We start from the raw sequence: 25,831 nt of genomic DNA on the forward strand, positions 1-25,831 counted from the left end.
CTTGGATACTTTATGGCCTTAAGACTGTAACTGTATAGCCAAATAAACCCCCTTTTTATAAAAGCCAGTCCATCTCTGGTGTTTTGCATTCCGCAGCATTAGCAAACTAGAACAGATGGTAAGGGTCTGGTACAATGACTGTAGCACAAAGGTACTCGATAGGATTTCTAAGGATGGAATTTAAGGCTTATAAATCTTTATTTAGAATTTTCAAGCTCAAAATGCCAAGTTTCAACTTGATAATATTACCTGGATTTCTTTGAAGATGAATGTTCTCTTTTCCATTTGCCAACTTAGAAAATATTCTGTGGAAAAGAGATTCCTTATAAGATAAAAGGAAAGAATGACTGAAGCAGGTTATCTCAAGCAAGAACTGAACTTTAAATTTCTTTGAGCTTAGAGCACTCATATACACTTGGATGTATTCTCTGTGAGGTGGACTCAATGAACCACATTCTTTTCAATCAGCTCTCCATTTAATGCACCATGAAATTGAGAGACATACCCAATTCTCTCATACCTATCTTGAGGTAAACTTATTCTATCTCACTCTTTGGCTTTTGTTAATATAAATAGATTTTGATTCAGTGAAGAGTAAAATATTACATATCAAACTAATTACATTCTCCCAAGAACATAGAAAACTTACTTTTTTGTGGGGTACTGTTACTAATACAATTTTTCAAGAGTCAAAGGAACTCCGTACAAAATCAGACTAGGCGCTTACCCACGTAGTATTAATTAAAGAGGCAGGGCCTCCCTTCATCACAAATTATGACACATTTGTGAGTCATGACATTCCACCACTAGTAATTTATGTTTATTTGTTAATTATTGTCCTTTTTTTAGAAGCCAATCTTCTTGAAAAGAGTATCACATTGAATCCTTCACAAATTGTTCTTGAATTTTTCCGCTTGTTATCCAAAATTCAGGAGCAGCTTCAGGTAAAGAAGAGTCCTAAATCCCTGGTGGACAGAGAAGCAGAGAAGATGGAGTATAGCCAAGGGTTAAGAAAGAGAGAAGGTAGGCAGGAGATGCCAAGAATATTTGCCTATGTCTTAGTTTTGTGGAGGCTAGCTAGGATTTTCAGCCTTGCCCACCTTCAGCCTGCCTTGCCATGACTGAACCTCATGATTTAGTGTATGTTATTTTTATCCAGAAGACACCATCTTTAAATAGAAGCCTGGTTTATAGAGAATGTGTGGGAAACTTTACTTTTACCCTCCCACTGTGGTTTCAGGACTTTCTAACCACCAAGAATATTTTCTGCATTCCTCTCTGTCTATACTATCTTTTTACTCTCTCTAGAACCAGTTCAAAAATATATTGTCCATAAAGTCATCTGGACATGTAACAGAAACTGCCATCTAGTAACCCACTTTTCAAGGTAGCCCGTCCCTTATTGGCTTATGAAAGTTGTATTTCCCTTTTCTTAGAACACCCACCTCCTCACATTTATTAATAAGAAGCTTGTATGATCACAAAATAAGTTCCTGTTTTCCCCCTCCCTCTGTAGCACCTGCTAAGGCCAGTTCTGACCAATTTTAGCCTTAGGGGCATGACCAGATTAAAGTAGCCTTTACCCAATTATAATAACAAAAAATCTCTTCTACTTATCATGCCAAGCTGCCATTTTTGAACACTGCAATGCATGCACTAGCATGATTCATAACAGCACATGCTCCTCTTAACCCTGTCCCTTGATCCACGTCATCCCACCCCATCCTGTGACACTCCCATACACCAAACCCCTCCTAACCACATGACAACCCCAAACCTCTATAGCTTAGGGAGACAGATCTGATCTTCCCTTAAATTCCTGCCTCCTGCTGAGTTAGCCTTGCAATAAATTCTTTCTTTCCTTGAAATCCTAGTATCACAGTATTGGCTTCCATGCATATTGGGCAATGAGTCTAGATGGGACCCCAGTCTTAGAGACCACTGCCGGAGGATACAAGGATATGTCCAGCTTCTAACCCCATGTGTCCACCTAGACCAATTAGTCTAGAGGCTCATTTACAGGGACTCACTCCGATTCCTGCCAGCATTGTTAGTTCTACGATGTGGTTTCATTTAAAGAGAAGAAATAGTTCAGTGAGCAACTTTGTATAAGTACCTATTCTGTTGTGAAAGCTTGTTTGCTAGGATTGTGGGTTCAAGTCCCACCCTAGAATCTGTTATTGGGAACAAGTCTGAAGACTTATGAGAATTTAATCCTGGAAAGTACTCAGTTTCTGGTTCTGTTTCTGGGTAAGCTTACAAGGGTTAGAAGTCAGGTTTGAGTCTTGCTAGGCAGATCTAACCCTGGGAAATCTTCTGTTGGCACCAGATAATTGTAACCATGGGAAATGTTAATAGTCCAACTGACTGCAGTCGTTTCAAATGTATTTTGGATAATTGGTCTAAGTTTAGTTTTGAATCAATGAAAAAGAAAAAAAACTATGATTTTCTTTTGTAGTACTGATTTCAATACAAATTCTAATTTCAATACAAATTTAGAATCTGGAGAACAATGGCAATGATTGCCTAACACATGTAATCAAACTGGCGAAAACTAAAGACAAAGAAAAATCTGAAAAGGAGCCAAATAAAAATGACACATTACATATAGGGGAACAGTGATTCAAAGGACAGTGGAAGATTTCTCATCTGAGATCATGGATACCAGAAGGCAGTGAAATATTTGTCAAGGGCTGAAAGAAAATAACTGTCAATCCACAATTCTATGTCAAAGGAAAATATCCTTCAAGAATTAAGCTCTCGTGAAGATATTCTCAGAGGAAGGAAAACAAAAAGAGTCTGTTATCAGCAGATCTATCCTGAAAGAAATGTCAAAGAAGTTCTTCAGATGAAATGAAATTTCAGGTGGAAGGAATTTCAGGAAAATGAAGGAAGAACAATAGAAATAGTAAGTATCTGGGTAAATGTATTAAAATATGTTTCTCGTCTTAAGTTCGGTAAAGTATGTATGATAGTTGAAAATAAAAATTATGACAATGTCTGGTGTGTGTTTCAACATATGCAGATGTAGCTCATACAACTGCAGCATAAAGGGGGAAGGACTGAGAATTAAAATATTACTTCTGACTAGACTATGAAAGTTAATATGCATATTATAATCTCTAGGGAAACCACTAAAAATTACAGAACAAAGAAATAGAGCCAAAAACCCAGCAATATCATGTCTTGGCCTTTGGCTATGATCAAGTGTAAAAACCCAAAGGATAAATTGAAATGTAATGATATAAAGGGTTCAAATAATTCCAAAGCAGGCTGGGAAGAGGAAACAGAGGAACTAAAAAACAGAGGACAGAATAAAAAAATAATAAAATACTAGACATAAATTCAGCCATATTGATAATTTTATTAAATGTAAATAATATAAACACATTAATTAGAAGATGAATATTTTCAAATTGGATAAAAAATAAAGCTCAATTATAAGCTATATATTAAAAAACACTTTAAATATAATGACATAGGTGGGTTAAAAGAAGTAGAATGAAAAATATATCTTTTGCAAAAACTAATCAAAGAAAGCTTGATAACTATATTAATATCAGATACAGTAGATGTCAGCATAAGACTTACCAAGAATAACAAGGTATATCACATAATGAGGAAAGGGCCAATTTATATTAACCTTGTATGTGGATATGCCTGACAACAGACATTTAAAATACATGAAGCATGGCTGACAGAACTGAAACAAGAAATGGACCAATTCACAGTTACAGTGGAGACTTCAACACTCCTCTCAGTAATCGATAGAACACGTAGATAGAAAATCAGCATGCAAGCAAAGATGAACCGAATAACACTATCAATCACCTGGATCTTATTGACATTTATAGAACATTGGATGCAACAAAAGCAGAATATACCTTCCTTACAAGTACACACAGTACTTTCATCCAGATGACTGCATCTTGGATCTGATCAAAATCAGATCAGCAATAGCTAAAAATAATAATATATCATAACTAAGTGAGGTTGATTTTGGAAATAAAAGGCAGGCTGAACATTTGAAAATCAATGTACTCCCCTATATTTAAAGAATAAAAGAGAAGAAAAAAATCATGTGATTTTATCAATTCATGCAGAAAACACTACTGACAAAATTCAATGTCCTTTCAAGATAAGAACTCTCTGCAAACTGGGAATAGAAGGGAACTTCCTTAACCTGATAAAGTAAATCTATAAAAATGACAATCAACATCATACTTACTGGTGAAAGACGAATATTTTCTACCTCAGTTTGGGAACAAGGCCTATGTCCCCTCTCACCACTCTGATTTGCCAACATACTGAAAGTCCTAGACTGCAATGAGACAAGAAAAAGAATTAAAGATGTGCAAATTGGAAAGGAAAAAAATAAAACAGTGCTATTTGAAGACAGCATGATTGCCTCTGTAGAAAATCCCAGGGAATCTACAAAAACCTACTAGAACTATTGAGTGAGTTTAGCAAGTTTGTACCACACAAAGGTAACATAAAAATTAATCATATTTCTATATACAAACAATAAAAACTTGGAAACCAAAATTGAGGAGGCAACACCATTTATTTTAGCTCCAAAAAATGAAATACTTAGATAAAAGCTAACAAAATATACAGAAAATGTATACTAAAAAATACAAAGCACTGATAAAAGAGATAAAAAATCTTAAATGGAGAAACATATCACATTCATGGACAATAATGTTCAAAATAGTTAAGATGTCAAGTCTCCCTTAACAGATCTATAGATTTAATGTAATGCCAATTAAATTCCAAAAGGATGTTTGCAGATGTAAACAAGTTGATTCTAAAATTTATATGGGAAGATCAAGGAGCTACAGAAGTCAAAAGAATTTGAAAAAGAACAAATTTGGAGGAAGCACATACCTAATTTTAAGCTACAGTAAGGTAAAATAGTATTGGTGAAAAAATAGACACATAAATCAATGGAATAGAATAGAGAATACCGAAATAAATCTATACAAATATGATCAATTAATTTTTGACAAAAATACAAAGGCAATTTACTGGAGAATGGGTAGTTTTTCCAACAAATATTGGTGGTAAGCATACTTCAAGTGGTGATTAATATCAAACCTTAGCCTTCAAGAGAAGGAGTATCATGAGAAAAGAGAAGAAATTTCAAAATGGCAAAAGAGCTGATTGATCAATAAGATATAACAATCCTAAATATGTATGTACTTAATTAACAGAGCTTCAGAATATATGAAACAAAAACTAATATAACTATTTAAAAAATAGATAAACTTATAACTATAGTTGATTTTAACATCCCTCTCATTAATTGATAGAATTGAACAAGAAATAGGAAATATAAATAGAAAATCAATAAGATCAATCATCTTATTAACATTTATGGAACACTATACCCAACAGCTGCAGAATACGTTATTTTCAATTGTCTGTAGAATGTTAACCAAGGTAGAACAAATGCTGGGCCACAATACAAGTTGCAATAAGTTTGATAGGTTGAAATGTTACAGGATATATTCTCAGACCAGAGTGAAATTAAATTAGTAGTCAGTAACAATATGATATGTAGGAAACCTCCATATGTTCAGTAACAACACCTTTCCAAATAATAAACATCAAAAGGTAAATTGGAAAATATTTGGAACTGAATGATAATGAAAATATGGTTGATCAAAATTTGGGGGATGCTTCTAAATCAGTAGCTAGAGAGAAATTTATTTCTATAAATGCTTATATTAAATAAGAAGAAAGCCATAATATAAATGATATAAGCTTCTACTTGGAAAAGAAGATCAAATTAAATCCAAAGTAGATGGAAGAAAGGAAATAATAAACAGCAAAAACAAAGTTAACAAAGAAAATAATGGAGAAAATTATCAAACTCAAAATGTATATAAAATTAATAAGCCTCTAGCCATATTGATCAAGAAAAAAGGAAAAAGCAAATTAACAATATAAGAAATGAAAGAGGAACATCACTAAAGATCCTGCAGATATTTCTAGACTCATAAAGAAACATTGTGAACAATTTTATGCCAACAATTCCAACAATTTAGACAAAATAGACAAATTCCTGATTAGACTCAAATTACCAAAATCTCCCATATTAGAGCATCTGAATAGCCCTATATCTTGGAAATAAATCAAATTTATAATTAAAAACATTTCCACAAATCAAACTCCAGGCCTAGATGGATCCACTGGTGAATTCTACTGAATATTTTAAAAATAAATAATTCCACTATTACAGAAACTCTTTCAGACAGCAGTGGAAGAAGGAAAACTTCCCAGATATTTTTATGAAACCAGCATAATTCCTACAAGAAAATCAGGCCAGGATCTAATATTAGCATGCCAATCTTTTTTAATGAAAATGTTCAAAGTTTGATTGTGGTGATGGATGCACAACTACATGACAATACTTTGAACAACTAATTGTACACTTTGAATGATTGCATATTATGTGATTACATCTTAATAAAATTGTATTGAAAAATAGGTACAGTGTGGAATCTGGAAGTTTTTCGTATTGTAAAGTTGTCAAGCTCATGCTAGTGGATATAAGTTTTCCAAAATTTAAATTTTTGTTGGAAAACTCTAATTTTATTATTGGCAAAAATACTGTTGGCTATTTGCCCTAATGTGATATGTTCACTTTGTTCATTTTTGAGAAAAGGCCTGATGCATCCTCAAGTTTGAAAAACTATAGTTGGTCTGTCTGTTGCTCTATTAAAAAGCAGCTAGTTCACCTTACAACTCAATCACACAATTTTTTTTCCTAGAGACAACCATTGTACTTTGGGATGAAAAGTTGCATTGTGTGTGCTTTCCATTTTGTCTAACAGCATATTAATAAGAAAGTACTCAAGGGTTAATATTTAATGTAGTTAGCAATTTTCACTACTTTAACTAGGATATTCTTAGATGGAACTGCACCTTTTTTTTAACTGTAAGTGGGTGATGAAAATCGCAAGTACTGGTACAGCTTGGTGCCACTTTTTACCAGCAGTTTTAACTCCCTTAATCTCTTTAACCCTTTACTATCTAATATGTTGTTATTTTGAAATGCTACAATAAATCTTGCTTTCTTTAAAGATGGCAAAAGGCAAGTTTTGGAATTCCAAAATATTGATTTCTTAGATGAAAAGAAGGTTATAGAGATTATGGGAGGTATAACTGCAGATAGCCAGTGATCACAAATTAAAGCACTCAGAACAAACTGAGTTAATTCTTTAGAAAATTCTAGACTACATAAGTACACATCTCATTCTCTTTCAGAGTGACTGTCATCACACATCTGGTAGTCTCTGGAAAATTCCACTATACACTCACGAGAATAAGAGTAAAAAAGGAAAATAACATCTTAGTGTCATTATGAAAATAATTTTGACTGCACAGATCTCTTTAAGGGTCTTGGGGACTTGCAAAGGCCGCCATATCAAACTTGAGGACTGCTGGCTCATATCCTTTCTGGCCAGTGCTGTGTTAGAAAAGCACTGTCTTTTTATGTGCTAAAATAAGTTTCCCAGCCCTCATTTTCTCTTTTATTCCTGGTCAGACATCTAGGACTCTACAAATCCACATTTAAACTGAACTGAAAGATCCTTTTTAGTCCATCAGCAAGAACTCTACAATGTTCACTCAGGGCAGGAGCCGGCTGAGGTGAAGTTGCTAGAGGTCAACAGCAGCATGGAGTAAAGCACCACACAATCTTCAGTCACCATAGCTGCAAGTTGTTTGATCAGGTTGCCTCTTATGGCCTCTTCATCTATCATTTTTATGCCTCTCCAGGTTCCTTTTTTGAGATTTTGTTTTTGTGTAATATTACTGGGAATGCTGTACTCAATTTCTTTGTCACACAGGTGAAGGAAGAATTCTATTTGATATGAAGCCACATGTCAACACCTGCTCTCTGGGTTGATTTGTTTATCATGTCCATTTCTCTTTTCCAACACTGTGGCATCTTTTCTTTCAACAGTAAAAACAACAAGGAAGTACACACCTTTACTCTCTATGCCTGCTATTCTTTTCCATGGATGTCAGAATCCAGGGTCTGATGAGTGTCTTTGAGTCTCAGCCCATCAGTTAAGGAGTGCTTCTGTTTAAATTTTTTGGCTAATTTAATTTATGGTTAAGACTCACTGAAGTATAAAATTTGACTTTATGTGAGTGGATAATCCAATTGAAAAATAGGGGGAGGTTTTCATCACACTAGGATAACCTTAGGCTTTTACTATGCAAGAAGCTATCTTGTTTTAGACTCGAACACCCAAATATTGATCTAATCCAGTGAAATCCAATGCAGCAACCATATACTGAGATCCCACTCATGATAAGTACCATGAATACATTGGGCTGGGATCCTTGGGAAACAAGCACAGGATTAGACTTGGAGACATAAGTAATATGGAAAGATTTGGGCTCCTGACCTATTCAGGGACTGTGACTTTAAGCTTCTGTGGCATGTTAGTAAGCAGAGTCCATTTAGGTATTTTTAAGTCATAGTAGATTGTGGAGGCTTACATTGTGCTAGGCACATGGTCTTCTACAGTTATGCAGATGCCTTTTAACTCATATGGCCTGGGAGAGTGGTTTTAAGCCTCATGCTTTAGTGGCATGTAGGATTTTCATGTTGGGAGATCACTGTATGTTTGTTACATTGTTCAGGTATGTGTCACTTTTGTATAGGGAAGGATGCAGGTGCCAACCTCAGCAATGCCAGCTGTAGGGACCTTAGTGGATGTGCCAATAAGTGTTAACCTTGAACAACTTATTACTGCTTAGTTGGTATTAGAGGCAAAGCTAAGATAGGAATGGAATCACAAATGAATCTTTTAAATCATGATTAAACATCTGAAAAACCAAAGTTAAAGTCTACAAAACACTGGACCTCTACTTTTCAAAAATGTCAATGTTATAAAAGAGAAAAGATGGCTGAACATCTATATTGGAATAAAGGAGATATAACAACTAAACACAGCGCTTGGTCATAGATTGGATCTTGTATTGGGGGAAACATTTCTATAGAACAATATTGGAACAATCAGAAAAACAAACTGAGCAAACACTGATTATTTGATAGTAGTACTGAATGACAAACTTCCTGAATTTGATAATTTCACAATTATGTAAAAAATGTCCTTATTCTTAGGAGATGCAAGGTCTAAGCTACAGTTCTTCATAGTGAAAGGTCATGATCTTTGCAACTTACTAAAAATAATGTTTACATACATTTGATATGAATATATTGTATATATAATGTATTTGTATTTATGCATGTAGATGTGTATGTATGTGTGTGGCACAAGAGAGAGAGACAGAGAGAGGATGCAAATGTGGCATAATGTTACCAATGGGAGAATCTAGGTGAAGGATATAAAATATATATATACACACACATATACACATATATATATACACACACACAGATGCTTACATACATATATGTATGTTTTTTGTTATATTAATTCTCAAAAATTTTCTGATTTCTTTAGAATAAAAACAATTTTAAAAATCTTTTTTCTCAGAAAAGCTTATTTTGAAACAATCAGAATTGTGGGGCAAAAAGGCCATTTTCACTCTTGTTCTCAATCAGATCTCTGGCCACAAATTCTATACCTAGAACTGTAAAAGCAAATGAGTGCCCCCCACTGCAGGGCCCTGTTGAGGTTCTAGCTTTAAGTATTTAGTGCCAAGCCTTGGTAGGTAGAGCTGAAACAGCTTCTTCCCTAGATGCAAGGACTTCAGTGGATTTTGCCCATTACATGGAGTCTGAATTTGATTTCAAACAACCAAATGGTTCCTTCCCTAAAGATTGAAAGATTTTGTTCATAAACAAATAAAAATTTTTATAGTCCCTAATTTTAAAGAGAATATATTACTTTTATTTGGTTAATGTGGTGAAACAATTCAAAGAAATGATGGCAAACCCAAAACCCAAAAAAAAAAAAAAAAAAAAAAATTTGTGTGGTTTGTTTCAAAGAATCAAATTTGCCTAGAAAATAAGGAAACAACTGGAGCATTTAAAAATACTCTCCAGTCTTTTTGTTAGAATTGAAGTAAAGGACCATAAATGAGTAAATGAAGGGGAGTAAATGAGGACAAGCCAACTATGCAGGAGGAAAAACTATATTTCCTTATGAGAAATCATGAAGATCTTAGAGGATAGATTATTCATAGATGAAAAAGTAAATGAGATCTTAAAGACTTAGAGAGACAAATATGTGAAGGAGAAAAGGCCAATCATCCAAGTCTAGTTTCTCTTAAAGAGGGTGTTAGAAAAGAGGGAGACAGTTTAATTGTTAAAAGCAAGGAAAGAGTTTGAGGCCCAGAGAAGGCAACAAAACAAAAACAGCAAATTCTTAGAGAGTAGATTGGCTCCCCAGAAGGAATCACATTCCAGAAGGCAACTGAGGAGTACCCTCCTTCCTAAAGCTGCAGCTGGAGAGCTCAAGGTAAGAACAGTTGGGAATACTAGCCCACTCCCAACAGCTAACCTAGTAATTTACAAATTATACAGGTTTGAAAAGAAAATATTAAAAAGTGCCATAAGACTATAGACTTTGAGAACTGCTGGTGAGCTTCAAGATGACAATATTTTTGTGGGTGGCATGCAGTCATTGAATGTTCCCTGAGGAGCAGTGACCCTCCCACCCCCAACTTACGGAAATACAACCCTGAGAGTAGACATAGCTAAGATAAGGCATATTAAGGGAGAGATAAGAAAGATGATGAATTGGGCTCAGGCCTAGATCAAATTTGGCTGATAATGCCTGGGTGAAATTACCCAGTTCAGAGCAGTAATGCTGAGATTTGTTTTATCACTGGATGCTTTTGCTATGTCCAGAATTCATTGACTTCCTATTTCTCACTATAAGACAATCCAGAAGACTGTCATCTTCAAAAGTAATATGTGGAAAACCAAATGTCTGGATAGAAGAGAAGGTAAAATGAAAGAAAGATTTTGGCCCCAGCTAAAAGTGTTTGCACTGCATGTGTTAGAGAAATTAAAAGACCAATCCAAGATGAAGGTTAAGATATTGCAAACATAATTAAGCCTTCCTAAAAGATGTATAGCAGAGCAGTAGAGAGAAAAAATAAAACACCAGAAGCAAATCTCATAATTAAAGAACAGACATAGCAGAAAGTTCTAAAACTTTGAAAACAAGCAAAATGTAACATGAGCATAAGGCAGCAGTCTTGGTCAAACTAGGCTTCAGAAACATCAACAGTAGCTTTTCTTCGAGAAGACATTAATGATGATTATCCAGATGGAACAAATGTGAAGACAGGGGAAATCTTCCTAAGAAAGTAAGTTTCTCAAGTGTAAGCATTTCCATTGCAAGAGTGTCTGTCAGCAGACACCAAGCATAAAATGGAAAAATGCTAGTTAATAAGTAATAAGAAAGCTGACATTAAAAAAACCCTATGATCATGTCAGCCCTGATGCCAGTATCACAAGGTACAAAAGCAAAATTAAAAAGTAATTTGGAATATATAAATTTTAAAAGAAAGACATCTCAAAATAAGACCAATTGGTTGGGACTCGAACCATTGTAATTATTAAACTGTGCAAAAGAATGCAACAATGTCTCAAACAGCCTTATCCAGCAGGGAATAAAACCCATTGGTAGGACTTTTCCCCAGTGTGGTAATTTGCATCATCCTAAAATTACTCTCCTTAGGGGAAATTTCTTCCAATTGCATTTTTGTTAACAGCTTGTGCTTTCAGGACAACTGGCTTAAAATGTGCATCATCCAGAAGTGGCCAAAACCAAGATCTGCTTTGTCTTCCCTCTTAACTTGCAATAACTTTAAGTCTCTGCTTTAGGTTCTAAGAATATTATTTTGACTCTAGAAGCTAAGAATAAACATTTACTAGTCTGGAAGATTGATATAGCTGTAATAAATTTTTATTTCAGAGATTTCTGCTTCTGAACATGATTGACTAATTACAGGCCTGGTTCTCCTACTTTAAACAACTATAAAACTGGACCTCAGTTTTCAGATATTCAACAATAACAGCACAGGACTTTGATCCATGAAGTAAGGAAACGCATGAGGAAAGTTTCACAGTCACCTTGGCTTTCTGAAGACACTCTCTGTATGGCAGCATGGGGAGACAGACCCCAGGAAACGCATATTTTCACTAAGCTGATGAGACAGAGGGCACATTTGGAGCTGCCAAAAAAACTAGAATGCGTGGAACACATCAAAAAGAGTATGATTTGCAGAAGAGGAGCACCACAAACCTATGGTGGGTACCCTAATATCATGATTCAAAAAGTGTTTCACATGAGCTGGCGAAGTATCCATGAGGCCTAGCAGAGAACGGGCATTTGATGTTGAAGGAATACAGAATGTTCAAGAGGATTGATTGTATAGATCCAGAAATGGATAGCACCACACTGTATGATGGTAGTACAATATTGTAAGTGCACTGAACAATGATTACTGTGAGTATGGCTGAAAGAGGAAGGTTAGGGGCATGTAGGACACCAGAAGGAAATATAGAAGATGAAAACTGGGACTGTATAACTTAGTGAAACTGAGAGTGATCAATGATGATGATTAAATGTACAAATATAAAATTGTTTTTTATATGAAGGAGCAGCAAGAAAGAATGAAGCTGTGAGATATGCAACTAGGTGAATGGTCCTTGAGGACAATAAGTTGAGTAAAAGAAGACAGAAATTGAAAGACAAAAATTATAATGCCTCACTAATATGGACCTACAATAATGTGCAAACTCCAAGAACTGAATCTGGGAGCATGGGTTATCAGCAGAAGGCTTATGTAAACATTCCTAGATTGTGATCTCTTACAGCAGTCACATCTATTCTTAAATTATAACAGTTAGTTCTAAATTCTGAGATCCTGAGCTGTTTGAATGTGACCTGGTCACTTCCTGGAACTTTGCATGTCTGTGTGGGGCCTGGGACTCACTGCTGGCATTGCTTCATGCAGCAACTGTTAAAAAGGCTGAAAAAAATATCAGACTTCGATTGGAAATATAAATGAAATGCACTTGGTTGAGTTTGGGATAGATCAGAGTAAAGGGTAGAGAATATTAATTGCCTTTTAAAACTTTGGCTTCTGTGTGGGACCAAAGGAAGAGATGTTTATTTGGTGCAAAAGCTATAGTTTGTGTAGCACAATATATAATTGAACTTGTATGGTCAGTTTACTCAAACACCAGAATTACATGGAATCTTGAATAGGGAGTGACATCTGGTTGGTTTGTACAGGTTAGTGTGGAGCTCTGAAACATCCAGAATAATGTGGGCAGAGAATAAAAAGTATTTGCAAAGCCCCCTTGAGGGAGTGGGGAAAAAGGAGGAAATATTCAACTTTCTCACCTGGGGAATTCCTGATAGTCATGCAAGCATTAGGGACTATCAGTTTAGTAAGCTGATCCCTCTATTTTGGGGCTTGCCCTTATGAAGTTTGTTACTGCAAAGGAGAGGCTAAGCCTACTTATAATTGTGCCTGAGAGTCACCCCCAGAGAACCTCTTTTGGTACTCAGACGTGGCCTCTCTATAAGCCAACTCTGCAGGCAAATTCACTGTCCTCCCCACTACATGGGCATGACTCCCAGGGAGGTATATCTCCCTGGAAAAGTGGGACATGACTCTTGGAGGTGAACCTGGACCTGGCATCAAAGGATTGAGAAAGCCTTCTTGATCAAAAAGGGAAGAGACATGAAACAAAATAAAGTTCAAGTGGCTGAGAGATTTCCAATGGAGTAGAGAGGTCATTCTGGGGGTAATTTTTATGCATTATATAGATATCCCTTTTTAGTTTTTAGTTTATGAGAATAGCTAGAAGGAAATATCTGAAACTGCTGAACTGTGACCCAGCAGCCTTGATTCTTGAAGACAATTCTATAATTGTATAGCTTACATGGTGTGCCCGTGTGATTGTGAAAACCTTGTGGCTCACACTCCCTTTATCCAATGTATGGATAGATGAATTAAAAAATAAGGACAAAAATTAAATGAATAATTGAGGGGATAGGAAGATGGGGAGATGGATGTTTGGGGTGTTCTTTTTTACTTTTACTTTTATTCTTATTTTTATTTTTTGGACTAATGAAAATTCAAAAATAGATTGTGATTATGAATGCACAACTATACGATGATGCTGTGAACAACTGTACACTTTGGATGATTGTATGTTATATGAATATATTTCAATAAAATTGCATTTAAAAGGAGGGGAATATCTTCCAGTGCATATAGGTGTTATTAAAAGTGTAATAAGGATTTATTAAGAAAAAGTATGTGCCAACATATCTGGTAACTTAGTTAACATTACCACATTCTTTGGAATACTCAAATTACTACAGCTGATTCAAGGAAAAACTGAAACCTGAACAGCCCAAAGTCTGATAAATGAACTGTATTTATTATCAAAAATCTTCTCACAAGTAAGCTTGAGCTCCAGATGACTTCACTGGTGGCTTCTATCACACATTTTAGGAAAAAATAATACCAAACTTCCAAAAAGTTTTTCAGAAAATAGAGGATAGGCAATATGTTTCAATGCTTTAAAGTAGCATGTTCTCCATATGAAACCAGAAATGAAACTTACAGGGACAGTAAATTACAGACTAACATCCCTCATGAATACATAAAATATTAGCATATTGCATCCAATATATTAAAAAGGATAATATATTCTGACCAAGGAAAGTAGGTTGGTTTCCCATTGAAAGATCAATGTAATTCACCATATATTAAAACAATAGAGGAGAAAACCCATATGATTATATATTATACATGGAGAAATTAATATTTGACATAATTCAATACCCACTGGTATTGCAAACTCAGAAAAATAAGAATAGGCTTTTCTTCAACCTATTAAGGACATCTAGGGAAAACCTACAGTTGACATCAAACTATGTAAAAGACTAGACATTACCTCCCTAAGATCAGGAACAAATGAAAAAATAGTCTTTTTCACCATTTCTATTCAATATTGTACTGGAGACTTTTTAATGCAATTTTATTGAGATATTTTCACACACCAAGTAATCCTCCCCAACTATACAATCAATGGCTCACTGTATTATCATATAGTTGTACATTCATCACCACAATCAATTTGAGAATATTTTCATTACTTCAAGAAAAAATAAAAATAAAAAGAGCATCCAAAACATCCCGTACCCATTTCCCCTCCCATTATTTATTTTTTGTCCTTATTTTATTACTCATCTGCCCATACACTGGAGTGTCAGCCACAAGGTTTCCCAATCACATGGTCACACAATAAAAGCTACATAGTTATACAATCATCATCAAGGATCCAGCATACTGGATTACAGTTTAATAGATTCAGGTATCTTCTAGCTATTCTAACACACTATAAACTAAAAAGGAATATCTATATAATGCATAGGAATAACCTCCAGAATGACCTCTTGACTCTTTTTGAAATCTCTTAGCCATTGAAACTTTATTTTGTTCATATCTTTTCCCCCTATTTGTCATGAAGGCATTCTCAATCCCATGATGCTGAGTCCAGGCTCACCCCAGGGAGTTCTATCCCACATTGCCAGGGAGATTTACACCCCTGGGAGTCATGTTCCATGTAGCGGGGAGGGTAGTGAGTTTATTTGCAGAGCTGTCTGAGAAAGAGGCCATACCCTAGCACAAAAAGAGGTTCTCTAGGGGTGACTCTTAGGCATAATTATAAGTAGGCTTAGCTTCTCCTTTGCAGGAATAAGTTTCATAAGGGCAGGACCCAAGATTAAGGGCTTGACTTATTAAATTGGGAGTCTCTAATGCTTGTGAGAATATCAGGAATTCCTGAGGTGGGGGAAGCTTAATATTTCCACTTTTTTCCCCCAGTCCCTCAAGGGAACTTCACAAATACTTTTTTATTTTCTGCCCCAAATACTCTGGGATGTATCAGGGTATTACATTAACATGTACAGAATAACAAGATCTCACTCCCTATTCTAGGTTCCATGTAATTATGTTATTTAAATAAACTGACCATACAGGATAAATTAGATAGTGTGCTACAAAGAATATAAATTTTGTACCAAATAAACATCTCCTTCTTTGGTTTCACACAGAACTTGAAGTTTTGAAGTACAGTCAATATCATCCATTACCCTGTGTTCTGATTTACCTTAGTCCTAACGAAGTCTGTTTTACTCATATCACTAATAGAAGTCTGATCTCTTTTTAAGCTTCTTTTGCAGCTGCTTTATGGAGTAATGCTGACTTTCAGAGCTGTAGAACTCTAACTCTGAGTCTCAGGTGTCATACAGATACTGAAAGTTCCAGGGAACTAACAAATTATACACAAAGAGCTCAGCATCTCAGAATTTAGAAATAACTTCACTGGAGACTTTTGCCACTTCAATAATGTGATAAAAATAATTAGGAGCCATAAATATTGGAAAGAATAAAGCAAAAACTCTCTTCAATAGACAAATTATGATAACGTCCATAGAAACATCCTAAGGAAACTTAAAAAGTTTACTAAATCTAATAAGCAAATTTAGCAAGATTTTAGGATCCAACATCAATAAAATAATTCTATATTTAATATACCGGCAACAGGCAAATGGAAAATAATTTTTAAAATAATATTTATAATAGCAGCAAGAACCCTAAAGCACATTTTGGGATAAATTTACAGTGAAAATTCAAAACTTCTACAATAACAACTACTAAACATTGCTGAGACAATTTAAAGAAAATATACATAGATGTAGAGTTATACCATGTTCATAGATAAAAATATTCAATATTTTAAAAATTTAAATTCTACCCATATTGATGCATTGAGATTCAATGCAATCCCAATCAAAATCCCAGCATATTTGATTAACTACATAATACAAGGAGACAAATTCTTTTCAAATATGGAATGATTGAATATTTGAAAAACAATGGAAAGGACCACATTATCTTAAAGTGAGATTCTGATAACTAGAAGTGTTTTAAGATGTTATGAAAGAATTTCGTATGAGTTAGAGATTTGACCAGGTGATATCCAGGTTTTCTTAATGACTACATTTAGTGGGGAAATTAAACAACCTAAAGGCGATTTTAAGAGTATTTCAGGTGGTTCTAATGTACAAGCAGTTTTGAGAATTGCAACTTAATTTTTTATTTTTCCAACAAATCTGTGTTTTGTCCTGAATTACTCATTTCTCTTAATCTTACAATAATTCATCAAGGCAGAAAAGCCAGAAAACCAGGAGTATTCTAGACTCTTTTCTCTCCTTCACTACCTATCCTAATCTCATCAAATGTTAGGTTTTGTTTCCTAAATAGGATCTGAATGTATTCCTTCCTCTCCATATCACTGTTATCTGAATTATGTTGAAGGAAAATCAAGACATTCAGAACCAGATAAACCATAATTTCAAAACCCGGCTATGCCATTTTCTGGCCAAAGGAAATGGGGTATATTATATAATTTCTCTAGTGCATAATAGGGCTTTTGTTAGGATTAAAAATGGTATTTGTAAAATAGCATATAATAGAGTTTCTGGTGACTTATGTGGGCCGCTTAAACAGGAATAATATCTTAACTGGCTTCTCTGCCTATTGACTTGCATCACCTAAGTCTGTTTTCCATAATGACTCCAGAGTTACTGTTCCAAAATACTCCCCTACTTAATGACTGTCAGCATTTTCCAAACTTTACAGAATGAAGCAAATCTCTTTAACATAGCACTCAAAGACTTTTATCATCTTCTTCTTAGATACTTTTCCAACATTCCCTGACCTTCCCTTGCCAAGTCAAAATCTTTTGGTTTTCATGAATGAAGGTATCAGACTGATGTAACAGACATCTCAGCTAATATGGTATCAAATTCTAGCTTTCCTACTTGCAAGATCTTGAGGGAAATCACTTGGATTGTCTGTGGTTCATTTGTCTCATCTGTACAAAGGGAATGATAATACCCACTTCAGTTATTCTGAAGATTAAATAAGATGATCAATATGAAAGTTCTTTTTAGGCTACAAGTTTCTAAGGAAATAGAAATATTAATACCATTTGGTGGTGTCATCATGTTGTAATAGCTGTCATTTTTATAGATCAGTGTGTGGATATGCTTTAGGTGACTGAACTCTACATGTATTTAGTCCTAAGTGATCCATTTGCTTACTGGCTGAACTGTATGAAGAGTAGGAAAGATGTAGAAGGAATGTTTGGTTTTAGTAAATATGGTAAGTCCAGAAGAAAATGTAATTGCCTGTTTTGATTGTTAGTTTGTTATTCAACCACAGACATATCTGTTTTGATTTTCTCAAAAAAAAAAAAAAAAAAAAAAAAAAAATCTAAGCACCAAATATGGGCACCAAGACTAGGTGAGCCTCTCTTCAGCAGAATTCTCCTAGGGGAACTTTCTACTTCTGTAGATCACATCTGTTAACCGTAAATACCTAAAGTCTTCCCACACATTTTCCCCAGGAAGATCATGGTTTGAAAGCTGTGTTTTGCCATTGTACAAAAAGTTCAATTTTAGTTTGATGAGTGTTCAAAAGATCAGGTTTAATATAAGTTCATCAGAGATACAAAGAAATCATTTCAGACCCCAATCAAAGGTTTTTTCTAAGTTTTGTAGGGAAGCAAGTGTTCCAGAGATAGACAGGATAAGCAAATAACATTAAATCTTTGAGACAATTTAGAAAGGGATTTACTGAAACAACCACATCATTATTGTGCTCTACCTGTAGTTTCCAAGGTATCAAATAACTTGGGAATCTCATTTTTTTTTCTAAACTTACATCAGTGATAAGTGTTATTAGCCAACTATCTGGCTCCCAGTGTGTCCACATCAGTTTCTTAATGCTAATTCTGAGAAAAAACTTACAATTCTATGTTTTTTCCCCCAAAACAAATATATGTGTATTTTAAATAAATCACCCCTTCTTCCTATTTGACATAAATTATACCAGGAATATTTTCTTGTGCTTTATTTTCTCACTGGCTATTGTTTGTGACCCATCCTGCTCACATAAATGTTCACATATACTCAAGTCTCTTCAGAAAAGAAAAACTACTCCTACCAAAAAGGTACAAAGGCGTTACCAGAACACAATGTCCTAGGGTAGAACACTTATTTATTCATTTATTCATTCAATATTTAGTGAAGGAGGCCAACATTTAAATAGAAAATTGTTTTGTTTGTTAACAGTGGCTATGTTTCTTAAATCCTTCTTTTTATTTCATTTAAGACTAGTGATGCACTTTCCACTTGGGAAGCATGCCTAGCTTTGATAACAGGCCTGACAGGATCCAGGTGGAAGGAAAAGTATAGTCTTGTCCTAAATGGGTGACTGACTATAGGGCCTAAGGAAAATGTGTAGAATTAAGCTTGGTATTTGTTTTTAGATGTTTGTTTAAAGCTCACTCAGAAAAAAATAAAACTAGGAATATGGCAAAGGAGACATGATCAGAAATAATATTATATTAGACTATATTGCATTTTTTTTAAACCAACAGGTAGATACCACATGGGTTGAGAAATAAGTAACCAAATCCCAACATTGATGACAAATTAACAATTATAGATATTATATCTTGGACCACAAATTGTGAACCTAGTACTCATATCTAAATGTGGAATTTTGGGAAATGGGGTTATATCATTGAGAATAATAGCTATGTTTATAAAACAGCCATACGATCATCTCAGATGAAGGAAAAAACATTTGACAAAAATTCAACGTACATTCCTATTAAAACAGCAAACTAGGAATTAAAAGGAACTTCCTCAATGCAGTAACAATATGATGTTAGTATATTAACTATCTATTTCTTCTTGAGTGAGTTGGATAGTTTGCATCTTTTAAGGAACTTGTCCATTGAGTCTACACTATAAAATTTGTCAACATACAGTTGTTCATAATATTTTCCTATTATCATTTTAATGTTTGCAGGCTCTGTAGTGATACCCCTCTTTCACTTGTGATATTTGTAATTTGGATCTCTCTCTCTCTTTTCCTCAATCATTCTGATTAAATGTTCATCAATTAGATTCAACAAGAGTCCCATCAAACTACAAGCTGTGGCTACCACCAGGGCACTTTAGTTACCTTGTGTCCAAGAAACAGCATGCAAGACAAGACTCATCACACTGGCAGGAGAAATTGTGATCAGTAGGAGAAGATAGGGTTGTGGGGTTTGGGTTTAAAAACAACTATTTTGAATTAATTTTAGGTTTACAGAGAAGTTATAAAGATAGGACAGAGAGTCTCTGTATTTCACTCATCTTCCCCAAGGCTAATTTATCAAAACTGTGAAATCAACATTAGTTCAATACTATTAACTAAACTGTGAAATTTATTAGGATTTCCCCACTAATCTTCCTTTTCTAAGTTTCTCCTCAGAAAGATGGTTCCAAAGGAACTATGGAATAGCTGTTCCCCAAACCTGTAGTTTTGTGCAGCACAAGCAGTGTACTTGGCATCTATGAAAACATACCATTCGGATCTCCTGCACTGATGGATGCTCCACCTGTCGCCTGCTCAAATGACCACTGCATTCATGCCAAGGCCACATTACCTGTGGGCTGCTCTCGTCCAGTGACTGAACATAGCAGGTATATTAAAGTAGGCCCATTCCTGTGAAACACAGGACACCTCTGAATGGGGGCTTTGGCTTGAAGACTCCCCATTGGCCTGGCTGAAATTTTCTTAGAATTGCTCTTTAATGTGAAACTACCTTCCAAACCTCTTTCATACTCTCTCTTGCAGAGGTCAAATGTTCATCACAGTTTGATGTCTTTCCCCATCTCCTCTCACTCCTTCCCCTTGTCCCTCACAGGTATTCTACCCAATAATTCTCTTACATGTCTGATCCCATCTTGGGATCTGTTTGTGGGAGGTACAGAAATAATACAAATGTTTATTTTGCTGTTTGGGGTGCCATGTTTTAAATGTCAGTTGGTTTGTAGTTTTGCTTAGGCTTTCCATAGTCTCACTAATTTTCTGTCTACTTGTTCTATGGATTACTGAGAGGAATGTTTAAGTCTGTAACTATAATTGCGGATTTGCCTATTTATTTTTTCAGCTGCATCAGTTTTGAGGTTGTTGGGTACATACAGATTTAGGATTGTTAAATCTTTTTTGATGAACTGACCCCTTTATCATCATGTAATGTACGTCTTTATCCTGGTAGTATTTCTTGTACTGAAATCTACTTTGTCTGATATTAATATGACCATTTCATCTTTCTTTTGGTTAATGTTTGCATGATAACTCTTTTCTCATCCTATTACTTTCAACATATAAATATCTCTATATTTATAGTGGAGTCTTTTTTTTTTTGTAGAAAACATATAGTGAGATCTGGTTTTCATTTTCTCTAATAGCTGCTAGGATCTTCCACATTTCTGTAAATATTTCTAGGGTTGGATTTAAACTTATGTTTTGCTGGTTGTTTTCTATCTGCTCCATCTGTTATTTCTTTTTTTTTTTTTCTCCTACTTTTGCTATCTGCTTTTGGATTTTATTATTTTCTATGATTCCATTTCATCTTCACTATTGGCTTATCAGTTATACTTTTCTTTTCTTTTTTAGAGATTGTCCTAGGGTTTATAACATACGTCTTTAATTTATTTCAGTCTACCACTTCATGTTTAGTGTAGGAAATTTACAATTTACAATATACTTCCATTTTCTTCCTCTTCTCATTTATTCTGTTGTGGCCATACATTTTACTTTTACATATATCACAGCTCAACAGTATAATACTAAAACTTTTGCTTTTCATGGTCAATTATCTTTGAGAGTAATTTTTTAAAAAGGAAAATGATAGTTTATATTAACTTAACTTGTACCGTTTGGGGAGCTCTTCATTTCTTTGTGTAGATAACAAGTTTTAGTCTGGTATCATATTCATTTTGCATGAAAAACTTACTTTAACATTTTTGAAGCATAGATCCTGGCAATGAATTCACTCTTTTTTTTTTTTTTTTTTTTTTGCCTGAAAGCACTTAATTTCACCTTCATGTTTGAAAGATATTTTCACTTGGTATAAAGTTCAGAGTAGGAAAATTTTTCAGTACTTTAAAGGTATCACTCCTCAATCTTCTTTCTTGCATAGTTTCTGGTAAGAAGTCTCCTATAATCCCTATCCTTTTTTTTTCACTGTCTGCAGTAAGTCTTATTCTGTACCTACCTTCATGATTTTCTCTTCTTGGATAGTTACCAGGCATTTAAATATGCTCTATTAGGTGTGCTTTGTTTCATCCTTCTTGTGTTTCTCTGTGCTTCTTGATTCTCTATCTTTTATTATTTTTGGAAATTGTTGGCCATTTTCTCTTCAAAGATTTCTTCTGCCCTGTTCCATCTCTGCTTCATCCAGGACTCCAGTTACAGACGTATTAACCCATTTGATGTTGCTCCACAGCTATTGGATGTCATTTTGTTTTGTTTTTCACTTTTTTTCTCTTTGTGATTCAGTTTTGGTAATTTCTCTTGATCTAACTTCAAATTCAGTGATCCTTCACCTGTGTTTAGTCTGTTGATGAACTAGCCAATGAATTCTTCATTGTTCATATAACATTTTCTTTTTTCCCTAGCATTTCAATTTTACTGTCTAATAGTTTCTATCTCTCTGCTAAATTCCCTCATCTGTTTATGTATGTTGGCCACCTTTTCTGCTAGATTCTTTAACATATTAAACATAGTTATTTTAAAGTCACTGCCTGATAGTTCCAACATCTAGTTCTTCTCTGAGTATGGTTCCATTGATTGCCCTTTTCTTGACAATCGATGGGGTTCTGAGTGTGTGTTGTAATTTTCTTTTAAATTGATTACCAGGCATATTGTGTAGAAAATGGACACCTCTTCCTCAGAGCACCACAGACTTCTGCTTCCTTTGGGGTTTTATCTCAATATTTGTGCTCCACTCCTCTTAGCTTTCTGCCATCCCAATAGGCATATTGGGATGAGACAGGGCTTCCTTTCATACTTTTGCTCCTCCTCTATATTTGACTGCTGTTAATTGTTACTCGTCACTTGCTAAGCTGGTGGTAGGGGACAGGTTGCCTGATTCAGCCTTAGTGTTGGCTCTGTGTATCTGGGCTTTGGAAGTAGGACTTTCTCAGTGTCCCTGCCCCTCCTCCACTTGTCAGCCAAAGTCTGCCTAGTATCCCTGGAGTCATGTGCAGGCAAGTGATAGGAGACCTTTAATGTTTTTATAGGATCTTGGGTCAAGGACTTTTTTCTGTCACTTCCCCATGGATAGAAGGTTTTCTTCTTGCATTTCCCTCAGCAGCAATGGATCTTTATCTGAGCCTTGACTAATGGTGACAAGGTTTGCTGCCCTTCCCTAAAGATGTTTAAGGTTTGCCCATTTAAGAGAACAGTCTGAGTAGGGGATGGGGCTTAATGCCTTTTCTGCAGTGGTGGCAGATTCCACCTAGGCAACTGAGGAAGACTCCATCTAGTATCCTGAATTGCCCCTAATCTTTATTACGAGTCTAATGGAGGCCCATGGAAAAGAGCCTGTGAGTAAATGCAAACTCCCTTTTTATCTGAGCCTCCGATGGCACTATACTGTAATGCCAGCCCACACTTCATTTTTAGCAATATATAAAATTTTAGCTGATTTCTTCTTATTTACTTGCATAGTCATCACATCTTCCACAGGTGATCCAGGCCCAGTGTCCCATCTCTCCTTGGAGAGCCTGTCCATCCTTGCAATTCAGGCTGTTTGACTTGCAACTTAAGCTCCCTGATGGGTTCAAGAAAAGTTATGATTTTTGTGCTTATATTGTTTTTTCTTGTTGCTAGCATGGGAATAATGCTCTTTCCAGCTTTCCACATTGTAGGCCGAAGCCTATTCTGTCTTTTAAAAGTAACTTCTGGGTTAGAAATAATTGGCAGTGATTGTATAGACATGTAACTCTATTACCTTATTTAGGATGGTCTTGGTGTTCATTGGCAATAGCTTTAAAACTGTGAGCTGCTTCTTTTACTTTTCTAACATGGAATTTTTGCAGAAACTGTAAAATATTTCATGTTCCATTTGTTGCAATGATGTGAAATTTATCTCTCTGGGAAAGGTGCAGACAGATCTTGGTGTGATATCCTTGAGAACCATACTTAACAGTTACATTTTGTTACTTTCATTATTTACCTAGGAAAGTAGGGAAAAGAATAATCTGTGTGGTGAATGCCAGGGGCTTTGAGACCTGTACAGAGAAAATTGAACAAGGTCTTTCAGAATTATCACACTGTATCAGCAAATAATTAAGTAAGGATTTAAATTCAGGTGGAAAGGAAAAGAGTTACCAGCAAGACTGTGACCTCTTTTCTCTTTTTACCAGGGACACCTGAGAAAGAACCAGATGACCTGCTCAAAGTCTCTTGCAAACTTGCCAGTAACCAGGCCTTCTGGGCAAACATGTAAATGGTGTTTACTGACAGAAAGATAATGGAAAGTTCTTGTATGTGAAATTCTCTTAGCAGAATGTATCTGGCCTGTCTAGGTTGCTTATTGTACATACCCTTGGAATTCATAGATACAAGGGGAAGGGCCCACTGGAAAATGTCACATAAGCCATGTAATTAATAAAGTCTAAAGACGAGCTGTTCTATAACCAAAAAAGCTCCTTCTGTAACAAGCAATGTTCTGTATTCATTTCCTGTAACATCACATGTTAATTTTGAGCCAGACAGAAAAGACTTATGGAGCTGTGTTGACGATCCCAAACCTCTCCAAAAGGAAGAGAATGCATTGCCCATGGTTTGCTTTCACCCATGTCCTTTGACTTACTAGTAAAGTTCAGTACTCAGAAAGATATCTGACCCCTGTAAGTAAGATTTGACAATCCAAACCATTCCGTTTTTATCTCAACAGGTGCCTCTGATTTTAAAGTGCATGCATTGTGCAATAATGCCTGATTCTGCCCAATACATGATCATACTGTAAAGTAGAATTATAAATCAAAGTTCAGAAGTCATGTCATATTACCACATAAATTACATGTGTTACACAGAGATTTTTGATTTTCTAGAATTTTTACTGCATCATACCATCATTTTTGAATGATAGTGTTCCAAAACTGAAAGCAAATTAAAATTTCCTAAATATGACTAAATAATTTATGTGGTAGTGTGACATGAATTCTGAACAGAGAACATCAAATTAACAACAGTGAATTTTTCCTGGAGTATAGTATTGATATTGGCAATTCTGTAATGGGCCATTGATCTGCTTTCAATATCATCAGCCACCAAAGATAAGTCTATGCAACAGGCATTGTCTTAGACACTTTTTTCTTCATCTGCTGCCCACATCCACTGGTCTGTATTTGTTTGATTGTTCAATGCTCTTAAAATAATGTCTTTTCTTTAATTAATTACCTTTCATAGTTCATTTGAATATCGTTACCTAGAGTGTTCTTTTGTTAAAGAAATTTTATTTTGGAATCCAATAATTTCATTTCTATTCTTTCCAAACTAACTACTTGAATCTATTGCCTACAATAAGACTCTTTAAATTTACTAGACTTCATGGATTGTTTTGAGGGCATTCATTTCCAAATTTTAACATTTATACACAAGTTTATCTTAGAAACCCCCATAGCATGACCCACAGTTCTCAGCATCTGGCTTCACCATACATTTTTTTTTTTTTTTTACACTGGCAAAATTTAGTCCATTCAAATAGCCTCAAAAACAAATCAAACAAACAGATTGACTGGTATTGAACCTGTCTGGAAGACCTTGACAGTCTGGGGGAGAAGGGAGGTATTTTCTGTGGAAAATCTGGAAGGGTAGCCCTCCAAAAGTGTGAACCTCACTGATCTCTTCTTTCCCAGAGTGATGGTGTCTGTGCTAAGGA

At 35.1% G+C, this 25,831-nt stretch overlaps 1 long non-coding RNA gene across 1 annotated transcript in view; it reads right to left on the reverse strand.

The window, feature by feature from the left end:
* Window positions 1–836: 836 nt before the first annotated feature.
* Window positions 837–25,831, reverse strand: part of LOC119518897 — a 102,108-nt gene continuing 77,113 nt past the window's right edge. The window contains exons 3-4 of the long non-coding RNA XR_005213866.1: window positions 4,229–4,321; window positions 837–965 (exon numbers count right to left, since the gene is read on the reverse strand). This is a non-coding gene — a long non-coding RNA (uncharacterized LOC119518897). The remainder of the gene's footprint in view (window positions 966–4,228; window positions 4,322–25,831) is intronic.

This window comes from Choloepus didactylus, chromosome 2 (genome assembly GCF_015220235.1).
Source record: "Choloepus didactylus isolate mChoDid1 chromosome 2, mChoDid1.pri, whole genome shotgun sequence".
Taxonomy (NCBI): Eukaryota; Metazoa; Chordata; class Mammalia; order Pilosa; family Megalonychidae; genus Choloepus; species Choloepus didactylus.